We start from the raw sequence: 21,081 nt of genomic DNA on the forward strand, positions 1-21,081 counted from the left end.
GGGAGCGCCTAACCCGAGGCGACGGTCGGTTCGCTTAGGCTAAATGGGATGGCGGGGAATGTTTATCCTTGGCAGGAACATCGGGCCGCTTTTGCCAGATGGAAGATGGGTAACGCAGGTAGGTAGCCACCCGCGTGCATTTCTCCCCAGATTGTGCTTTCACACCATGCCCGAGGCTTCCAAAAAGACCGCTCCAAGTGTTAATTAACCAAAATGCGCTGCGCCTTCCCCAGCTTCTTTGATTTTTTCCCCCTCTGGTAACGAAAAAAAAAAAAGAGGAAAAATCAGTGGGAAGATACACATTAAAAATAGGGATGGGTGGACCTCTCGTGGAACTCAAGGATGAGGCAGAGTGAATGCCTGATTAAAAACTTCATCTAGAAGTATCTATTGTTAGGGATGCAAATGGATTTTTGAATGCTTTCAGTGATGTGTGTCGACTCCCACAATACTGAAGTGGCTAATTATATTTTTCACTTATAAAAGTTACATTGTATATTGTAAAGTCCTCAAAAAGTTTTTTTTCCATTGCCTACCTGCTTGCATTCAGTTTAAACATAGAAGCCTTGGTACTACAGTGGTTTAAAGCACCCTGTTATTAACACAGCTGCCTGCAATTTACTGCTGGTTCGAATCTCTCCAAGGCTCAAGGTTGACTCAGCCTTCCATCCTTTCTAAGGTAGGTTAAATGAGGACCCAGTTTGTGGGGGCAATAAGCTGACTTTGTATAAATATACAAAAGTATGAAGGCTATTGCTTAACGCACTGTAAGCCGCCCTGAGTCTCCGGAGAAGGGCGGCATATAAATCAAATTAAAAAAAAAAAAAAAAAAAGAAGCCCCCTCTGCCTTTTGTCCTCTCATTGACATTCCACATGTCTGCACAAATAGGGTAACAAAGACTAAAATGCATTTTTACTTCCGCACGTGACAATTCCTGAAGAAATAACTCACGTTCCTTTTCACATATCTGTAATGATCATATTCATACTATACTCAGCTCTGCACAAAAAACCCCCAGTTTTAACACTATTAATTACAGCTTCACATATACCCCCAAAACTCTTTTAGCTTAATAATGCAATTGTATTAACTTCCAGATTAATTTATCTGGATCCACTGTATTCAGTGGATCCAGATAAACATGTTTAGGATTTCAGTCTTTAAATGCCTGAATATTCTTTCTTTCTTACTGTCTCATTCTCTCCCCCACATAACATATATAGATACTCAAACAGTAAAATATGCTGGGCACAAAGGCAGACCTGCAGAAGTGAGATAGACATTTGTTTCAAATAATTAATCCATTCAATATTGTTTCAAATGCTTTTCTCTCCTGCAAGATCATGAACTCCACAAAGATCTTGCAGTATTGTATACATATTTGTTTATAATTATTCTACAAATTTACAGCTTAATAATACAATTATATCATATGTACAATCATTATTATATACCTCAATATATTCTGTTTCCCTTATTCCAGTCTTATACTTGCTGTGACTGTGGCCCTACTAGTTAATCTTACTAGACAGGTAGCATTTAACCTTTGAGTAGATATCTATGCACCATTTTCATGGCTTTCCAAGTTAAATTATATCCTTCCCAGCAAGATTCTCTCTTAAACATTGAGTGTTACTGTAACTCTGTGGTAGAGAAGAAGCAGCTCACCAGCTAATCTTGTTACATAGGTTAGATACTACCAACCTTTAGAGAAGCAGCCGGACCCTGTGAGTGTTTTGCAGCACTTGAGTAAGCTGAATGAATATCAAGCCCTTCTAGTTAGGAGGCTTTCTCAGGCCAATCAGAAGCCACTTTGCCAAATACAAAGCATCCCAATCAGGCATTAGGCTCCCTGTTCTCACATTCTTTGCCATCACAAATAGTCACCATGGGGACAGCCACAGAAAGACAGCTAATAAATACGATCATTTCCCTGTGATTCCTACCATTCTTTCTGTTCCAACCCCGTCCTCCCCCTTTTTTAAACACAATCAAACATGATATGCTGAGGATGAGTAAAGAAAGCTTGTTGAGGCTCTTTTCTCTAAACTACTCCAAAGCTGTCTGAAGACTGGCAGTAACCATGCTTGAGTAACACTGGACAATGCTAGTTTGGAAGACCTGGCTAGGCTACTTTTTAAACTGTTCTTGATCAGGCCTTTTTCCCCACTTAAAGGGAGGGTGATGTCAGAAAAAGGTAAGAAAAGAACAAATCTCTAAAGAGATGTGCAGATATCCATGGAAAAGAAGCTTGAGCGCTCAAGAATCTTGTCTTTATGTTTGCCCCCTCAATTGAGCCACACAAAAGCTGAATTACCCATTCAAACTACCCGGACAAAAGGATGGAGTTGGATAGTACTCTTGCATCTGTAGTCAAACAGTTAGAGGCTTAAATCGAGTCGTCATGATGGAGAAAGAGTTAGACAAAGCCCATAGAATTGCCATCAGCAAACATTTTCCTGTGTCATATTAGTGGGTCTCCATGACTCCCCCTGGCCTGGGGACAATAGCACAAGTTTGCACACTCGACTACTGTCACCCTGCCAACGCTGGCAATGAGCAGAAACAGGACAATCCTTTAAGGGGAAAGCATGCCCACTGCAGGGAAGGTAAGAAGAGAGGGAAGAAAAGCATGTGAAATGCTAATTGAGCTGCTTCCTTTATTGATTCAGAGTTATGTGAGTCCTCATCCTCCTTGCAGAGTTGTCCTTAGGGGTGGCAATAACTTAATAGCATGCTAAAGCATTGAGTCCCACACTGTGGGTTATCCCTACAGAGGTCTTTAAGAATAGGAAAGGAGAGAGAGAGAGTTGCCCTGAGTGAATTTCAGAAATGCTAGACATTCAGGAATACAGCCAGCTAGCAATGCAGTATATCCACAACCAATGCTGGAGCAGACACAAATCCAATGGTTGCCAATTTTAGCACAAACACAGCATAAATATAGTTAAATTCTAGTTGTTGAAAGGGTTTTCAGGCAATCACTTGTCAGTTCATATTTCTATAGGAAAAAACCAAATTACTGAATATTGAAATGATACTTTAGAAGAACACTGGTACAACCACAACAATAATAGCAGTAAGATCCTGTTCTTATTTGCTGAATATCACTGATATATATGGGATTAATTTCTAAAGAATCAGACACTGAATTGCAAGGTTAGATTTTGTAAATGACTAAGCAAATAAAGCAACTCTTAGGTAAGTATAATTTTTGATATTTAAAATCTTGTAATCCTATAGGTACAACTATTTCACTCATTTATATTTTTCTCCTTATAACATTGTCTTACTATAAAAAAGCTCACAATTTCAATAGTCTAAAGTAAGTAAAGAATCAACACTCAAAATAATGTTGAAATAATTCAACAAATAATGTTGAAATGCCAGCAAATTGTGTGCTAACAGGCTGATCCAAGATTGGCACTAAAATACGTTTTATTTCTCTGCTTATCAAGAGGACAACCTGAATAATTTCAAACAACTTCAGCTCTTATTTGAATATTTTAAATTTTATGTCAGATTCCTTTGTGTAAAAACATATAGCAAAATAATAAAAAAGTTACATAAAATTTTTGCAAATGCTGCTTCAATCAGTTGTTTTATAAGAAAAAAAATCCTTAAATTTATTTCTAGTCTCCTTTGCAGATAATTGAAATAATACTAGTGATGATATAGGATTTAGTGATTACTGGGTATAAATTCTTTGCACTAGAATCTCTGTAATAATAAAACTCTGTTTTCTATAAAATTCTCAGGAAAATTACACAAAAATAATGGATAATTTCTTTAGTGCTGATTAAAAGTTGTGTAAAAGCTATGTGACTGGAACATGTTTGCAATCAGGCAGCTGCCTACGTAGCAGCTGGTGGAATAAATTTTGGAAGTTATGGTAACTTGAGTGAATACAAATTGCACTAAACTGTTGGAAATAAGTTGCCACTTGATTCATTCATTGCATTGCAAGAACTTCTCTACTTCTTTCTGCAAATTAAGCCAGACATTGGTGGTTTTTGTTAATCTAAATGTGGTAGAAGAAGACTAATAGGTTTTAAAGGACTTTAATTAAGAAAAGATCCATTCTTCAAATCAAATTTTCTGCAATCTTTTCAGCATTTTTCCAATACCAGTGACTGCCAAAGAGAAGATGTAATTCAGTCAAACAGATGTTGATTATTGCAGATTTGCTTCAAAACAGTTTTTCTCAAATTTGCCTAGAAGCTCATCTAGCTGCTGAAAAAATGTAAGCAATAGATTTATTGTCCTCTCTCTCCCAGTGAGAACATCAATAGACATGTCTCGGTTACTCACTTTTCCCTTGGCAGGTGCAGGAAACCTTTTAATATGGGAGAGCCTCTTTTACTGTTTATATTGCAAACAAAAACAACAAGCCCTTTGGAAAAAGTGACTGAAAAATACATAACCTTGTGTACATGTGTGTAGAAACAATAAATTACTAGGAACTTCGTTAATTTCTTTGAGGCTAGTTAGTCTCAGATCTCTAGTTTTCCACCCTTAGATTGTATAAGCTTTCCCTCCTATGTGTTAGTTAAACTTTGTTATATTAAGTTATTTACTATTTACAAATATAAGAAGCCTATAAAAATTCTAAGTATTATACATATAAAAGTAAATAATTATGCAATAAAAAATCTTAAAATATAGCAATGATTGAAATATACCCAGAACAAAGAAAATGGAAACATAAACATAGTAAAATGAATAACTAAAAAGGATATAGAAAATTTTGTTTGCTTGGTTATTTATTTTTTTTACCTTTAATTTCTATATTATTTCAATCTGACCCTCAATGGTTTATTTTAAAAAAATAGCTTGAAAAAAATACAAAATATTTATACAAATTCAGAAGCCATGGGAAAGCAGAAAACAACTTCACAGAGCATGGAAGACAAATAATAAGCCACCTAGAGTCAGCTGATTGAAGCATCATAGAAATACTCATGTTCAATGAAATAAATATTTAAATCAGCCTTCATTATTGCCTTTATAGCTTCCTTTGGAAAACCTGAAACTTGGAAACCATGAAGGAGCATAGTGTCATAGTACTCAGTATTAGTACTCAATACATTAGTACATAGTACTCAGTATTGCTGTGTCCAACATCTCTTGGCTATGCTTTTGTATTCTCATTATTTCAGAGTTTAATTTGCATTTTAAGATCTTGTTTCTCTATTTCTGAACTGAATTCATTTGGGTGTACTTGGCGTATACACAGTAATTCATATTTCCTAAGGGATCTTATAGAAATAAAAAAATGCAAACTTGCAATATCTGAAGAGCAGAAATTGTCTTGAAAGAATAACTCAGTTACTAAATTTATGATTTTAAAAAAACCAATAGTAATCAGGCTATGATTTAAAAAACCCATCGATGCAATACCTTTATTAGACCAATTTAAGATTTAGAGTAATTCCAAATGTTATGAATTTCCAAGTTATCTTAATTAGAAAGTTGATAACTGATTATCTCAATTTTAATATATATTAAGGGTCATGTACAATATGAGTGCATGCATGAGAGTTGAGGAATAAAATAAATATCAACTAGGTACAGACTTGTGATATTCCAAATATTGCTGAACTACAGCTCTTAGCATTGCTAGGAAACATGCCATTGTGAGGATTGTCTAACAATTCTGACTTAAAGTTAACCCCAAATTCAACTCCTCCACAAATTTCAACTAAATAAAATAATTGGTAATTATATAAGGGGGAATGCAAAGCAGTAAGAAAATATGCAAGGATAATTCCTAGTGCTATTTTATGGTTGACAGTGAGGATGAGTTACACTTGGGCCGATAGAAGACATAGTACCAGGACATTAGAATGCATGTTTTTCCATTTATTTCTAATTCATGACTGCTCTGCTTTTACATTCAGTGGAGGCTTAGCTAGTCATTTCAAATGGGGGGGGGATCCATTAAAATTGGCCTTAGTAGCAAAAAAATTTCCCACATATTCTGCAATAAATAAAAGGGAGAACAACTCATTTAGTTAAATTGTCTTGCTGCCATTTAGCTACTACCCTAAACTGGTAATTACAAATGATTTTTCTGTATTAAATTCTTGAGCGAGCATTAGGAGAAGATTAATGAAAACAAACTAAACATATTCTAATCCTAATGTGTTTTTTTAAATTTAGGATTTAATTTACTTATAATTATAAGGCCCCCTCTCAGCCTAGTCCATTAAAGTATGCCATAATGCTGCAGAGACCCATTTTGGATCTTTTTTCCCAACATTTCTTCCTTTAGAGTTCCAGTTCCCTGTAGCTGATTGATAATAAGGCACTGAAGTCAAGAGCACTATATTCTGAATAAAGGAAACTCTTTCAAGGTCAGACTCAGGTTGAGCTGCACAGGGTCTTCCCAAAGAGGCCACTGGAACCCCTTTGTTCCTCTCTGCTTTGGCCATGTTCATCTCAATGTACATTTGAAAGAAACAATTAACAATAGGGCACTCCACTTGGAGTGTCTGATGCACTTTGAAGCATCCACTGAGGAAAGCCATAAGAATGATACATCATTTTAACTGTGAGACTGTCAAAGTCATACAGCAGTTGAAAAAATGTCTCCACATGCCTTCCCAGCATGCAGACAGGGACCAGCTGTAGAGTCATTTCATATCTGACATGTCATTCCTCTAAAAACTGCCCCCTGGGCATTTTGGTATGCAAAGATTGGAAAATGAAATATATATATAGATCTATACTAGTCTCCCTTTATTTCTTTATCAGCGAAATATAATATATATATATATATATATATATATATATATATATATATATATGATATATATATATATATATATATCTAATCTATACTATCTATCTATCTATCTATCTATCTATCTATCTATCTATCTATTACAGGACTAAACTCATTTAACATTTTTAAAAATGGCATTTTTCATTTCTTTCAATCATTCATTTACATCAAAAGAATAAGTTCTGGACTTTAATATTAATGAATAACTTTTAAAATAATTAAATTATTCATTACGTTTAGCAATCTGCAAGAAATAGATTCATATATTTACCTTATATTAAAAATCATAGTTTTGTGTGTACATATATGTGTGTGTCAGGGGTGGGTTCTACTTACCGGTTCGCAATGGGAGTGCAACAGAAAGCATGAGCAGATCATCCATGATGACATCTGGGCAGGTGGGCAGAGCCTCCCGCCGCTTTTACTACCGGTTCGCAAGAACTGGACAGAACCAGGAGCAACCCACCACTGGTGTGTGTGTGTATAATATGTATATTTATGCTGTATTAAAAATAAAAAACCCTCAGTATTAATTACCATTTAGAATGTCAATATTTTCACCAGAAGTTAAATATAACATTAAAAAACTATTATAACTTATATCACAATATTGTTTAATCATAATTTCAATCTAATCACTTAATAATAAAATCTGTTACTTTATTTACTTTTCACTTTATTATTTTTACAAATAATTGGAGTGGGAGAGTGTGACTGGCTCAAAGCATGGAGCTAGTTTTTCATGCCTAAAATAGGACTAGAACTCAAAGTCTCCTGATTTCTTATCTGGTGCCTTAATCACTAGACCAAGGAAATTTAACAAAAGCTAAAATATCTAAAAAGTAAAAGAGAAAGAAAGAAAGAAAAATTGGTTTCCAGTCAGATACCATTGCGAACCGGTAGTAAAGATAAGTAGAATCCACCCCTGATTCAGTTCTGTCACAGGTCTCTTGCCATTTTGAGACAGTCACATAGCTAATTTTTATAAAAAGCAAACTGAAGATCAGTTGTAGGTGATGCACTACATTTTCTAAAAAGCCAATAGAAAATCAAATTGGAAAGAATTATCTAGTAGCAGAAGGCACAAGAGCAAGATCTTGTCTTCAAATGATACATGTTCATCTTCCTCCATTTATGGAAACTGGCAAAGTCCGAGTCTGTTATTTTATTACAGTATTTAACCCTTTGAAAATTCTTTACTTAACCTATTTTATTTGAATACTTTCCTCAAGGCTATTTACTTCTTTCCATTTTTTAAATTTTAAATTTAATTATTATTATTTTTTTGTTATAGTCAAAGACCATCCCTCGGCCAAGAAACAGAGATGAGCACCGAACCCTAGAGTCAGACACGACTGACAGGGAAACATTTTCCCTTTTTACCTTTAGCTAGAGACTAAGGAAAAATCTATTTAAGAATCTTTATTTTAAATTCCTGTTCTGCAAAAGTTGGAAAACTGACTTTTCTCCAATTATCCCTGATCAATCAGAAAATAAAGTACTTAATGTTCTTTTCCAGTTATTCTGAATTACTGTTGTTTTAACAGTTATTTACTACTATTGTTGTTTTTCAGTTCTTGCTATTCTTATTCAGACAAAAGTCATTCATGCTTAGTCCTGACTACTGCAATGGATTCTACATGCAGCTGATCTTGACACACAAGCTTCAGCTGATTTTGAATGAGATGGCACAAGCAGTATGGGTAATGCTTCAGTATGCCCATGTAACATTTCTGCTTTCTGGGCTACACTGGTTACATGGTCGCCTGTTTGCTTCCATGTTCAATTCAAGGTGCTGGTTATTACCTGTAAAGCTCTACACGGCTTAGGGCCAGATTGCTTGAGGTCTGTCTCTCATAATATCTGCCTGGCCAGTTTGATCTTGCAGGGTTGACATGCTTCAGGTTCCTTCAGTTAAACAATGTCAGAGAAGACACCTTTTCTGTAGAAGTACCTGTTGTCTGGAACAGGTTTCCCTGAGATCTGAATGATTCTAATTCTGCTGTTGTTTTGAAGAGTCATGAAGATGAGGAAAGAGTGAGATCCCCCATTTCATCATGTTTGCCATCTTTTATATATAACTTTTGATTTGATTTTTATTTTTTTTATTGTTGTTTCCCAGAGTTGAGAGTTGGACGACATACAAATTTAAATAATAATAATAATAATAATAATAATAATAATAATAATAATAATAATAAAAATGGGTGTGGTAAAAGAAAGCAAAAATAGTACTTATAGTAATAGGCACTTTGGGTTCAATTCCAAAACATCTGGAGCACCACTTGAACTCTGTAGGCATTGTCAAGATCACCATCAATCAATTGCAAAAGGCAGCTTTACTTTGAACAGTTTACATCCTGTGATGACACCTTTAATGTTAAACAATATCTATTTATTCCAGGTCCTTGGGAAGGACTCAATAGGTGGACAAAAATGCCAAATCCAGTCTAAACATTTGGCTGGGTGACAACCATAATAAATCATTTTAGTGTTATTTTCTAAATATACCAGTACTCACCTCATGGCTCATTGGTGTCACTAGCAATCAAACTTCTTTTGAGTCCAGGGTCACTTATGACCTGGAAATTTTAGATGAGCCTGAAGATCTCTTCAGCAAAGGTTGTAGCCAAATTATAATATAAATGATAAAAAGTGAATATATTAAATATGTGAGAATAAAATAGAATAGAATAGAATAGAACTTAATTGTCACTTTAAATGTACACTAATCAGCATACATTAAAATACATTAAAATAAAATTACATTGCATTCAGCTCTCAAAAGATAATCATTATGCATATACCTACATATACACACATATATTACACAGAAACATCACAATCTAGTTCAAATCTATACATATAGATGGCAGGAAAAAAATCCTACAAATTTACAAGATGGATGGCATAAGGTCAAAGCTGTTACAGAACCTAGTAGCCCCCCAGAGGGGAGCAACAGAAACAGACCATGAAGTGGATGTGTGGGGTCTCTAACAATGTTTCGAGCTCTAAGCACATAGTGTTTATAAATAGTATCCTGAATAATGGGAAGTGAGTTTCCTATGATTTTCTCAGCTGTCCTTACCACTCTCTGTATGGAGAGGCACTGCTACCACTAAACCAAACTGTGATACAGTTTGTTAAAACACTCTCAATTGGCCAGGACAGAAGGAGAAAGATGTGCTCTCCTCATCTGACACAGGAAGTGCAAACGCTGGTTTGCATGCTTCACTAAAGATAATATATGAAGAGACCAAGTCAGATTGTTAGTTATCTGCATCCCCACATACTTAATGCTATTGACCACCTCCACAGCTGCAACCTTGATACAAAGTGGAGTATGACTATGCCAGCTCTTTCTAAAATCAACAATGATCTCCTTTGTTTTATTAACATTCAAAACCAAGTTATTTTTATTTTTAATTTATAACAACTATAAATTTAAACCACTTAAAACTGTGTTTTGACCTTATTTCAGTAGCCAGTATGGTAAACATCCCATTGTTTTTAACTGAATGGTTATCAATTTTGACAGAATTTGGAATCATTGATTTGGGGGATTGGTAGGGATCTTGGAGATCATCTAAGCCAGGGGTGTTAAACTGGTGGCCTGTGGGCCAGATGCGTCACATACAGGCCATGCCCACCCCAGTTCCATGAATGGGAAAACCGTGAAATTCCACGTGACAGCAATGTGATGCGGTGAGTTTGATACCTGTGATCTAAGCCAATTATCTGCAAGAATACATTATATATAAAACTAAAAATGTAAGAGTTGGAAGGAATTATCTCTACTTCCAGGCTGTTTGTCTCACTACTAACAAAGCTGCAAATCTCCTCTATTACGTGGTGCTTCCTGCCTTACAGGCTTCCTTTTCTCTAATGGCAACTGTTTTGATGTAGTCTGCATTGGCTGTTATTGGTATAACCTGCAGTAGTAAAACCCATTCTTTAACTATTCATTTTTGATTCTGAATTCCCCCACTACTTTGGATTTTTTACTCTTTCTCTCTTATATAACCTCTTTCTCTCTTAATCTCTCACATAGAGACACAGAGATGAACACACACACATGAACATACACAGTTTACATTATAACTTTGGGTATGTAATCTGCATTGAAATCCTATGATGTTTTCTTACCATTATGATACCATGTTTCCCCAAGAATTCTGGAAATAGTAATTTCGTGTGGATTCTTTTATTTTCTCTAGTCTTAGAGTTTTCAAAGAGCTCCATTCTATGGAACAGAATGCCATTAAACCTAGTTCTGAAGCTGGGATTGATATGCCAGAAAAGCAGCATGTAAAATATAAGAAAACAAATATAACATCTCCAGCCACCAGGAGGAGCTTTTTCCTTTATTTTTATTTTTTCAGCACCATCTTGTAAGGATATAGAAAATATTTGAAGATTCCAAAATTATGCTTAATTCTAAATCCATGGATAATAAAGAAACCTAATTTACATTCACTTCAAATTCAAAGGAACAATGAATGGAAACTTTTGGAATGAGGTGGGGTATACTTTTCTTAAAATTAGTTTGTCCTTAAATAAAGATATCTTAAGTACAATATAGATGTATTACCCTATAATTAAAAGGATGCCCATAAATACTTTTCATTGTGTCCTATTTTATAAATATTTACTTGGCTCTAATTGCATCTTATTCATATGGAAAATAGAATGAAAATAATATCTGCTCTATTGATCAGTAAGCTCAATCAATAATGAAATAAAAAAAAACAACAATTTTATGAGAAATAGGGATGGGATGGCAAAAAAAATTAAATTTCCCCCTTTTTCCCCCTGCAAACTTGCTCAAACCTACTGTACAGTAGATCATTACCCAGTTGACTAATCGTACATAATCTGATTTAGCTGATTTAACAGGACCACCAACTCAAAGAGCAAAGTAGGATTCTACACCAGCACTTTGTTTAGTCAGATTACCAGAGGTTTTTTGTCAATATTTATTATGTTTAGGTTGGGTATGTACTCTGAATCCTAGCATTACAAGACATGCACCTCCTAGTTAAGTGAACTGGAGGCAGACAATAGTATATTAGCTTACAAGGTAGTAACTAGAGATCCAAATTCATACAGAGAAGTGTGAGTATGCTTGGAGAAGGACTCAGATTGTGTTGCACTTGTGGCACCTGTGTAAATTTATCAGTATCATTTTTTACTATTAGCAGAGAATGCTGCATGACATGAATATGATTAAAATTAAGAATCTAGTTTACATGTTAATAAAAAAGTGCAATATGAAAGCTTCACTTTACAATGTTGATAATGGGTCATGGGCTGATCTGGTGAAATCATGGCATATAGAAGATGGTACACTGGATATAAAATGAACAACTGGTAAAAAGCATACATTAATGAAGGAAATCAAAGAAAAGAGATATGGTGCAAGTTTGTGAAAGAATAAAAAGGAAGGATATATTTGAATGAAAGTAGTCTGATTTTATGGAGTAGAATTGATGAGTACAGGCATAGAAACTAAGATATAAATTTAATTATGAATTTAAATGGTACACTGTGTATCATAAAGTATAAATTGAGCTGATATAGCTTATAGTTGATGAATATAAAATTAGAAATTCTGAGGTCAGTGATAGTTATGTTCCAATGAGTGAAAATAATGAAAAAATTGGGCTTTAAAGTATATAATATTCAGAATGAATAGGATCTGGGGATGGGAAATATTCTGTTGGGGAATATGAATGGATGGATGAAAATAAAATGAGACTATAGAAAAGCACATGGAGATGTAAGAATGAATGAGAATAGTGTACCTGCTTAGAAAAAAAAACTGTTTCAAATATATATTAATTAATTGGATTAAATATAAGATTATTTATTTATTTAAATGTACTTTTTTACTTTTAAAGGTTTCTTTATTTAGATAGTATAATCCAGATTCGGCTTTAGTTCTCCCAAATCTTAAATCTCAATGAGTTAATTATATAAATGTTGCTTCTCTATCAAATTGCTACAGAACACTCCACCCCCATAATTTATACAGTGTGATTTAATGAGTTTACTTTATACAGTAAATTTAATAAATTTTTAAAAAGCAAAGAATTGATTAGCTAGCAAATAACATCTTTTTAAATGTTTACTATTGCAAAATGGCACTCCAAAAGCAGTTTTTAAAATCTTTCATCTTGAGACAATTAAACTCTGTGTAATTCTTCAGAAATCAAAAGATTCAGTATCCAAGTACTTACATGCTGAGGAAAAGAGGATTAATTGCTTTGTTAAAAGTTGGACTTAAGATCTGTTGATGTTGGCAGTTGATTGAAATAGTTGAAATATATCTCAGATTGTTACTGATTGCTCTATGCAATCTCCCTTTTGAATCTGAGGTCACACAACAGGGAGCTAGATTCAAAATGATTCACTCCCACGGTAAAAGTTTCCTCTACCCTATGAGGACTATCAGATACAAACACAGACAGAAATGTAGGATTTTGGATGCAATCCAGTCACAGAATTCCCCCTACCTCATTCAGTTTTCCAAACAAATACAGTATGTATGTACAATGGACAACTAAAATAACAGAAATTTTAAGAAATTTTGTAGTTAAGCAGCTATACACGTTAACTTTGTCTGTAGTTTTTCAGATACCTAATGAGTACATAAATTAAGGTGCAAACTAGTTTTAAATGTGTCCCAACCCCTTAATTCTTAATTTGGTGGAGTTATGAAAGTGAAATGGTTGTCGATGAAAATAATTCATTTTTCCTTCTATTTAATCATGTCCAGTTCCTAATCAATACAATAAAAAGGGGCAATACAAATAATTATACTAAAAAAAAACTTGGGAAAGGGGACTGAAGATTGTCCATAAGAAGAACTGTTCATCTCTTCTCCCGTGGACATTTTCTTAGCAGTTACTTAGCAATGACACTGGCCCTAAATGTGCTTATTTTTTTTAATTACAGCTTTATATACACCAATAACTCACAGACTATCAAGGATCTTTCTGCATCAGTGTAAGCTCCAAGGCTTTAAAAACCATCTCTTTCTGCAATTGGATCTTTTCAAACAGGGATGTTGAAAATATTCTTGTGGTATGACAATCTTTTCTTAAATGTAGAGGAAGATGTTTAAGTGAACAAAAGACATGTACTAATAAATAGATACTGACAATATCTAATTTAGGTGTTTAATGTATTTTAAAATTGCGTTCACCTCTTAAACAAAGTGTATAAGAGCTCTCATATCCTGTTGTGCCTTTCCACTGATTAAAAAAGTCAAAATGGAAAAAGCTGAAATAATTCCTCTATTGCCACCTCCTGGCCACCTGGTTAGCTGCTACAAGATCACACAGACTGACTACAAGCAACGGCATGACAAAGTAGCAACAATGGTGCATTGAAGATCTGCAAGAAATATCATTTGCCTGCAAGCAAGAACTGGTGGAACTATAAAATAGGGAAAGTCATAGAAAATGAAGGAACTAAATTGCTCTGAGATTTTAGAATTCAAACAGATAAGCACCGGCCACATAACACCCCAGACTTAACAACTGTCGATGAGAAAGACAAAAGAAGTCTGGCTAGTGGACATGGCAGAACCTAGAGACAGCAGAATAGAAGAGAAAGAACTAGAGAAAATAACAAAATACAAAGATCTGCAAACAGGAATAGAACGACTGTGGCAAAAGCAAGCAAAGGTAGTACCAATAGAAATAGACAGCCTGGAGCACCACTTGAACACCATCAGCATTGACAGTTCACCATTAGTCAATTGCAAAAGGCAGCTTTACTTAGAACAGTTTACATCCTGCCATGACACCTATAACACCATCAAACATTCACATCTGCCTATGCTTGGAAAGGACTTGATAGATAGACAAAAATACCAAATCCAGTCTGAACATCTAGCTGACTGTGTGATGAACAATAATACTTTTCCAGAGTTTACAAGACAGTTGAAAAAATGCTATTCTGATTATCAGACTATTTGTTTACTAATTTCAGCTTGATTATTATTTTATAAATGAAGTACATTTGCGCAATCATTTCTTCCCAGGTTTGTACAGGAAATATAGTAATCATATTGTGTCATTTATATGAAGAAATAAAACATGATTTTGCTGCACATGTTTATGTTAAATATAGTGAACTCCGTCCTTTTAGCGACTTTCATTGATTTCTGATTTATTTTAGCTCAGTCTGTCTGCTGCAAAAGGGAACATTGGTTTAGATTAGCAAGATTCCACTCAAATCTTTAAAGTCATATCTATTTATACCAGTTTATAGTTTATGCCTGCTAAATATAGTAACTGGGTATGATTTTAGTCTGTGTGATTATCCTGTTTGGTGCACTTGTGAAGCTTGCTCATTTCATAAAACTTTTAAGTGTTCAGCTGAAGGAATATGGACAAGTAATGTCATTCAGCCCTAAGCCTATTCAACACAAAACTTACCTAGCTATGACATCTTTCATCTTACAGAAAACTGCCATACAGTTTCATTATCTTTGTCCATGCAGCTTGACATTATTTATTCTCCCAGTGACAAACAGATTGGATCCTGCAACATTATCCTGGGACACTTATATTTGTCTTGATTCATAAATTAAGGCTGCACAAAATATAGAAACCCAACCATACCCTGAACTATAAAAAATGGAATAAATCATCTGGCAAAACGGGGGTGAGAAACCTCCAGCCATTATATTACATGTCACAATGGAGTCACTGTGTGTGAGTTGGGCAACTATATCGACTTGTTTAATAAATAAATGAATACATATGTCCTTGGCCTAATTATAATAGTTATCTTATAGGCAGAATCATGTATTGTTGGATAGGGTGGGGAAAAGAGAGAGGGAGAGGGAGGGAGAGGGGGAGAGAGAGAGGCTTTATTCGTATCTATAATCAGCGTGTTACAAAGGTTCCTGGCACATTGGGTCCCCAAAAGGAAGACAATTTAAAAACATGTCCACCTGGAAAAAAAACTGCAAGGCCTGTTAGCATGAGTTAAGCATTAAAATACTGTTAAACATGAAAGTGTTGTGTATGCACATGCGCATGCATACAACCAAGCACCGTTTTTGAAGTAGTAAGCAACAATGTACATCTTCCAAAAAGCACATTGTTGTTTTAATGCTTCAAGAAGAGCGCTTCACTTGCGCCACATGTGAAACACGTACTTCATGTGCCTTGCAAAGACCTATTAATTTCCAAGTTCTATATGAAGAAGGCGTGCTGTCCTAGAATATAAGATGAAAAGTATTGTTTTCTAATAAGAAACCTTGCATAAGTAATTGTAGCAGATTCTCTAAAGATTTCTACAAGCCTCCTCTTTATGTGTTATTACAGATAAAGATTGCTGAATCAGCCACCTCCATGGCTTTATAAGTGTTATATTGCAGTTCTTGTAATTCCCAGTTAGCACAAGCACAGCCTAGGGCCGTGATGGCGAACCTATGGCATGGGTGCCAGAGGTGGCACGCGGAGCCATATTGATGGGCACGCGAGTGTTGCCCTAGCTCAGCTCCAGCGCGCATGTGCTCACCGGCCAACTGACTTTCAGGCCTTCCGGTCCCACCAGAAGTCGGGAAACTGGCTGTTTCCGGCCTCCCGGGGGATGGGGAAGGCTGTTTTTGCCCTCCCCAGGCTCCTAGAAAGCCTCTGGAGCCTGGGGAGGTGGAATAACGGGCCTACTGGGTTCACCGTGCCATCATGTGCCAAAAGCAGGGGGAAGTGTGGGGGGATCACGTGCGCATGCGCAGGAGGGTGGGGCGCATTGAATTATGGATGTGGGCACCCGTGACCCCCCACGCTCCCCCCGCTTTTGGCATGCGACTGCAAAAAGGTTAGCCATCACTGGCCTAGGGGCTCCAAGCAGTGACTGCTAAGTAAGGTTGTTTATTGTTTATATAATCTCAGCTTGGACATTTCTCTAAGGTCCCTTTCAACTTCTGTTCATTGTTCCCCATATAGCAGCATATAGCATTACAATATTTTACAGTTTGTGGAATCATTTATAAGAAGTGAAAGTAGGAACCTCCACTCATTTGTTTATGCTATTAATGGAATTAGCTGAATGGAAGATGGGCCCAAACAAAATCTATTTGCTAAGGGGGAGAAACAAGCTAGAAGCAAAGAGAGGCCATGAATGAATATATCTTGCTAATGGTTGGCTAATTAATATAAATTATGTTAAGCTTCTCTATTAAATGAGCAGACTTGGAGTATTAGTTACATTTCATTTCTTAAAAACAAATCCATTTTTCAGTTAGATCTTAATCTGCAGAGCCTTTGCTAGCCTGAATAGAAGTAATGAGGGAAGAGACAATGGCCAATTAGTACCAGCTCAATCTGCTGTTCATGTGCTAATTGTTGATGGGCAACTTCAGCAGCAACTTAGAAATGAAAAAAATGCACTTTATAGAAAATAATGTGATTATTCGAAACTTAGAACAAACTATTTTCGATCTAAGTAACACATGGAGAATTCAGAAATGAGCCTCCAAACGTAGGGCTGAAAGGGGAAAAGGCCATACTTACTAGACCTGGCATTGACAGCATCCTAATACTGCATACCATGTCTTGCATCCACAAAATGTAAGTACAGTACAGACATTCCTCACAATCTGGACTTTTGACTGTCTGGTGCTGTCATCGTGCGACATACGATGTAGAGACCAGGAAGAATGACCTCCTTGGTTTCCATTCATTTATTTATCCATGAAAGAGAACTTTTGAAAAAAGTTATAATTTTTGCTCAGTTCTTCCTGGCTAGGTCATCAATCAGAGAACTGGCTGAAATCTGTAGTTAAACAATGTGATAGAATCCTAATTAACATGGACAATTCAAATTCACATTGCATTTTCAAAAGTTTTGATGCATTTTAAAAAAAAACTACTAAGTGAAAACTAGTATATCAAGAAGGTTATATAGAGTTTACTTCTTAGTCTGCTAACTTTTTACTTGAAGAGACTTTTTAAGGAAACATTCAGAGATATGGTATCTTACCCTTGGTTCCAAATAGTATCTTTCCAAATATTCAGCCTCCTCCAATAGAAGAAGTTAATATGTAAGGTTAGAATATGTATTTTAGGATTGAATTGTGGAATCCTTGGTGCTCTCTGAGCTTGGTTGTTTGCTTATAGATATTTCAGTACCCAATTGAGTAACACCAACAGTACCAATCTCATCTAGCCTATCCGCCCTACTTACTGTTCTATCTCATTTTGCAGCATCCAGATCGTGATGCATTGGCAAGTTTATTCATGATGTTGAATCTATCTTATTTTCTAATTAAGGCTTTTGCAGATTCCTTGAGCTTCATAATTAGAGCCTATATGGAGAGCAGGGGAAAGCAGGGAGTTCATGCATCATATCAAAAGTGGTTGCCTGTTTTTTTTATTGGACAATAAATTGTTCTAAGGCTGTTCATCCATTTCTGGTAGCATTGCTATGGTCACAAAGACTAATTGAATTCAGTTGTGCTGAGTAAGTAAGAGTCAGGCAAAAGTAAGCTGCTGTGAGGCACTTTTGACTTTGACAACACATACATTTGCAGATTTAATACAAATGAGGAAACTTAAGAGACTCAGAGAAAAAAAATACTTTGTGCCATTAAGGGTTGTCAAGTCTTTAATGTGCAAATAGGAATATCCTAGACCCATGATGGTGAACCTATGGCATGTGTGCCACAGGTTGCACGCGGAGCCCTATCTGTGGGCACGCGAGTGTTGCCCTAGCTCAGTTCCAGCACGCATGCACGTACTGACCAGCTGATTTTTGGGCCCTCTGGACCCACTGGAAGTCGGTAAACGGGCTGTTTCCGGCCTCCAGAGGGCCTCTGGGGGTGGGGAAGACCGTTTTCGACCTCCCCAGGCTCCAAGAAAGCCTCTGGAGCCTGGGGAGGGTGAAAAATGGGCCTACAGGCCCACCATGCCATCACATGCCAAAATCAGAAGGAGCACGGGGGGTGGTGGCGTTGGGGGGAGGTGGGACACATTGAATTATGGGTGTGGGCATGCACGACCCCCCCCCCCGTGCTCCTCCCACTTTTGGCATGTGACGGCAAAAAAGTTAGCCATCACTGTCCTAGACATTCTTTAAAGTTTTGCAATGACATATTGAAACTAGATAATTGTAAGCATCTGACTCTTGAGTTTAAATTTAAAATTTCCTTACATCCCCCCAAATACTTATTATTATATTACCAAAAATAAAAACCGATAAAGGTAGAAAGAGAAGTATTATTCCAATAATTACAGACATGGTATTGAGAGAACCATAGCTTTTGCAGATGGACTCAGGTTAACGTTCTGACATCTCCTGTTAGCAATTCCCTATAAGCAGAGAAAATAGCAAATGGATGGTAGGTGAAGAATACCACTCTCCATGTTCGACCATATCTACTCAGAACTAAGTCAAATCCACTCAAAGATTCTCTCTGTCTCCCATTATTTAATAATGGATGGTGTAAGATTATAAGAGATTCTATCTAGTCTAGTGTTCTCCAAAGTAGCCCAAGGGGATTATTTGTTTATTTGTTTATTTATTTATCCAACCAATATGGCCATCCATCTCAACAAGTTACTTTGGGGGGAGGGAGGTGAACAGAATTAAGATTTTAAAAAAATATCCAAACATTGCGAAAGTTAACAGCTGAGAAACAACAACCCAAACATGCCAGTCCTGCCTTACTAGGTGAGATGGGTAGAAACAGCTGAGGAATTACAATTCCTTAAGTAACTCTATCCTACTAAGAACGGTTAGTAGTAGTGGCCACAATTTGTGGCAGTTTGCTAGACATTTTCCTATACCTTCTCTTTTCTCTTTCCACTCTGGACAACTGCAATGGTTTAGGATAGAGATGAATGTTTGCATGCAAGCTTCCATGTACAAACTGACATTTTGTTTTGTTTTCTTGCTACTTCTTGTAATTACAAGAGAAGTGCTTATCAATCAAAATTGGAAGTTTCAAAAGTGCTGCTTCCAGAATGTACTTGTCCAAAGGTTTATAGGCCACCAAGACTACTTTCCAGAGATCTGTCAGGAAAAGGAAAACCAAACTATTCAAACTGAAATCCCAGATTCAAAGAGGCACTGGAGTCCAGATGGATGGTCTAGCCACCTGTGCTCTACCATAGATCACAATATTCTACAGAAAGGCCTCAACTATAACATAGACAATGCTTATCAACTAGAATTCTTTGCAGCCTTAGAAGGAGCATTTGACACCATAGAACTTCCCATAGAAATCCAAGAAAGCATGACAAACAATAATATCACAGAACCAGCTCAAAACAGAGGACAGAGCAGACCACAAAAACCTAAAGAAGGACCAAACTATCATCATCCTACCAGCAGGCAAAAGCCAAACCATGGCTATCATAGACAGGCCACAATATATACAGATAGCCAAATTACTGGAAGTCAAAGAAACTTACATCCTAGTGAACACAAATCCAATACAGAAAACAGACAATCAGATCAAGAGAACTCTCAGCAACCTTACCAAGAAAGGTCAAATCACTTCAGAAGAACTCTAGTGGATGAAAAGCAGTGGACATATCCTCCCATGCTCCTGTGGACAACCCAAAACACACAAACCACACATATCTCCCCATCCAATTGTATTGTTACCGGACACCCTTACCTACAACATTGCTAAAAAAAAAAAAAAACCTGACAAAAAAGCTTGAAGACCTCACAGAGGGAAGTAAATACTCAGGCAGACAACTAGCAGAGGACATCCATCCATGAATAGCAACTAGCAGTCAGAAGACATGATGAAAACTCCTTAATTTAAGAACACATGGACAGACTTAACCATAGTTTCAGTTGGGAAGCTGTGAGCATTCTAGACCAAGCCAGGTCCAAAAATGCTAGAGAATTACTGGAATCCTGGCACATTGATAAATCAGCCATCAACAGGCACATAGAGATAAATGGCATCTACATATCATTAAAAAAAACAATCAAAAAGCCAAAAGGAATAAAAAAGCCAAAAAGGAAACAAAAAGACCAAAACACCTTTTCACCAGCAATCAAACCCTCAGATGAGCAGAGCTTAATACCAAGATTTACACCATACCAATAGTCAAGAAGTAAACAATACTCCAATTAAAGAACTCCCACCAATACTGACAGCCATTAGTAAAATGAATGGCTGTCACTCCCTACTGGTACTGCTGATGTTACCTAGTTTGGTAATGAAATGTCTGCAAGAAAACAAACAAGCTTAGAAGGCACCAAGGACCCCACAATATAAGTTAAAATCAATGAACTTTTACAGTTGAATAGA

At 36.1% G+C, this 21,081-nt stretch overlaps 2 long non-coding RNA genes across 3 annotated transcripts; both read left to right on the forward strand.

The window, feature by feature from the left end:
* The first annotated feature begins 36 nt into the window (after positions 1-36).
* On the forward strand, positions 37-8,317 carry LOC117665940 (uncharacterized). Of its 2 annotated transcripts, none has more exons than XR_004591525.2 (3): positions 37-118; positions 4,115-4,244; positions 8,083-8,317. It is a non-coding gene; the product is annotated as an uncharacterized LOC117665940 (long non-coding RNA). The 2 variants fall into 2 exon arrangements; XR_009621365.2 differs by lacking the exon at positions 37-118 and adding an exon at positions 2,212-2,610.
* A 1,867-nt stretch (positions 8,318-10,184) lies between these two features.
* Positions 10,185-13,960, forward strand: LOC117665941 (uncharacterized). Its single transcript, XR_004591526.2, has 2 exons — positions 10,185-11,307; positions 13,746-13,960. It is a non-coding gene; the product is annotated as an uncharacterized LOC117665941 (long non-coding RNA).
* Positions 13,961-21,081: the final 7,121 nt, after the last annotated feature.

Source organism: Pantherophis guttatus, chromosome 1, assembly GCF_059756535.1.
Source record: "Pantherophis guttatus breed Tessera chromosome 1, ASM5975653v1, whole genome shotgun sequence".
Taxonomy (NCBI): domain Eukaryota; kingdom Metazoa; phylum Chordata; class Lepidosauria; order Squamata; family Colubridae; genus Pantherophis; species Pantherophis guttatus.